We start from the raw sequence: 2,933 nt of genomic DNA on the forward strand, positions 1-2,933 counted from the left end.
ACACAACCATGACAGAAGCAAATATATTTATGTTCCTCATTGGATTGTAAATATAATATAAACATAATACAGTGTTCAGAAACAATAAAAAGTTATTGAAAAATTATATAGAGGTTTTTTTCTCAAAGTATACAACTTTTTTTTTTTAATGTACATTTTTTATTACAAAGTTAAAAAACACTTTTTCTTCAAAGCATACAATTTTTTTCTTGAAAATATTCATTCATTCATTTTCCGAACTGCTTATCCTCACTCGGCTGGCGGGTGTGCCGGAGCCTATCTCAGCCGACTGTGGGTGAGAGGTGGGGTACACCCAAAACTGGTTGCCAGCCAATCGCAGGGCACGTAAACAAAACCATAAACACACATTAACACCTACAGGCAATTTAGCAAGCAAAGCACATTTATTTATATAGTGCATTTCACACCCAAGGTAACTCAATGTGCTTTCCATGATTAAAAGCATTTAAAACAAAGAAAAAAAAACAGCTTATAAACATTTAAAACAAAGAAAAAATAAAAGCATAATTAAAATAATGTACAGTGCAGGAAATATTTACATGTGGAAATTTTTAACCTGGACTTAAAAACATTCACACTTGGGGCTGATGTCACATTTAGTCTTCAATTAACCGACCATGCATGTTTTGGGGATGTGAAAATATTTTATATATTTTCAAGAAGTTATTCTTTAAAAAAAAAAAAAAAAATGACTTCAAATTACACAACTTGGTTTTTTAGAAATGGATTTTCTTTTTAATTAAAATCTTAAACTTTTTCTCAAAATTGCATAAATATTTCCACATTTTTCCTTAAAATATTTTTTTCTAAATTATATGACTCGTACTGAAAAGTTCTTTTTTATTTTTTCAAAAGAATACAACTTTTTATTTAATTAATATCTTCTTGCACAAACCAGAATGAAAATTAAATACTTAAAAATAAGTATTTACGGCAAGGCCCAGAGGGTGGATGTGATTCGCCGACCCAGAACACGCTGGAGACTCCGTCTCTCGGCTGCCCTGGGAACACCTCGGGATCGCCCCGGAAGAGCTGGATGAAGTGGCTGGGGAGGGAAGTCTGGGCGTCCCTGCAAAAGCCCCCGCGACCCGACCTCGGAAAATGAAAATGATACAAATTAAAGAAAGGGAAAACTAAAAATAAATTACAATGTAGTGCAATCAAAATAATATGAGAACTACGAGTAGTTTTGAGACCAACTAATCCATCCATCCATTTCCTGAGCCGCTTATCCTCACTTGGGCTGCTGGAGCCTATCCCAGCTAACTGTGGGCAGGAGGCAGGGTACACCCTGAAATGGTTGCCAGCCAATCGCAGGGCACATAACCAAACAAACATTCGCTCTCACATTCATACCTATGAACAATTTAGAGCACCGGTGTCAAACTGGTGGCCCGGGGGCCAAATCTGGCCTGTCAAATCATTTTATGTGGCCCGTGAAAGCAAATCCATCCATCCATCCATTTTCTGAGCCGCTTCTCCTCACTAGGGTCGCGGGCGTGCCGGAGCCTATCCCAGCTGTCATCGGGCAGGAGGCGGGGTACACCCTGAACTGGTTGCCAGCCAATCGCAGGGCACATAGGAACAAACAACCATTCGCACTCAAAGTCATGCCTACGGGCAATTTAGAGTCTCCAATTCATGCATGTTTTTGGGATGTGGGAGGAAACCGGAGTACCCGGAGAAAACCCACGCAGGCACGGGGAGAACATGCAAACTCCACACAGGAGGGGCCGGGGATTGAACCCGGGTCCTCAGAACTGTGAGGCTGACGCTCTAACCAGTCGGCCACCGTGCCGCACTGAAAGCAAATCAAAATTGCTAATTCTGTTCTATTGTAATAACGTTGAGAGATCGCAAGCATTTTTTTGTTTACCAACCCACCTTTGAAAAGAAATGTACTCGTTGAAAAACATTTTATAGCATTCTGATTTTAAAAGTAGTTATTCATCAATTTGTCGTGTAATTATATGAAGTGATCATTCCTTTATATGCGTTCACAGTCATAACGGCCCTCAGAGGGAAGCCATAACTATGATGTGGCCCGTGGAAAAAATGGGTTTGACACCCCTTATTTAGAGTCTTCAATTGACCAACCGTGCATGTGTTTGGGATTTGGGAGGAAACCGGAGCACCTGGAGAAACCCCACACAGGAGAACATGCAAACTCCACACAGAAGAGGCCAGATTTGAACCCGGGTCCTCAGAACTATGAGGCGGATGTGCTAACCAGTCGTACACTTTTCCACATTTCTAAGTGCCAAAAAAAGGCAACACAGACCTGTCCAGAATTAGCCAAAACCAGGTCTTAAAAAATAAAAATAAAAAATCGACCTTATTACATTAAAAATCTGTCCCAGACTTTGTTAGTATGTCAATCTGCACAACAGGAAGACCTAAGAGAATGTTAAATTAACAAATGAGAAAACAGGATTGCTGGCAGTGGGTCCCGTGGCTCAAATTAGCCACTTTGAAAACATAAACTACTGAGCAAGGGAGCGGAAATTGGACAAACTCCTTTGGGCTGAGAATACACATTTAACACTTTGATGTCTTTATTGTATGTTTAATTGTGCTTTTCTGTTTTCACAGCAAATTAGAAGGATTGTGAGGATTCTACATTTGCCTGTCAACTGAGAATGAAAGTATAAATGACAAGTCTTACAACTAGAGAGCCATTAAAACTTTTGTATGAACAACATCATACAAGACAAGCATGAAATGACTTGAGATTTAAGCTCCAACTGGCCAGTACATAACTTGCTTTCCTTTTGATGCATGGTCCAAGTACACAGTGCCTTCAAATACCGTATGTCAAATGAAGGCAGCTTGTTTGCCTTTTCCCCCCTTTTCTTGTTCTTCCCACCCTCCAGTTAACAAGACATGTGATTAGAATTGCCGTCGGCCGCTGC

The sequence above is a fragment of the Phyllopteryx taeniolatus genome, chromosome 12 (genome assembly GCF_024500385.1).
Source record: "Phyllopteryx taeniolatus isolate TA_2022b chromosome 12, UOR_Ptae_1.2, whole genome shotgun sequence".
Classification (NCBI taxonomy): domain Eukaryota; kingdom Metazoa; phylum Chordata; class Actinopteri; order Syngnathiformes; family Syngnathidae; genus Phyllopteryx; species Phyllopteryx taeniolatus.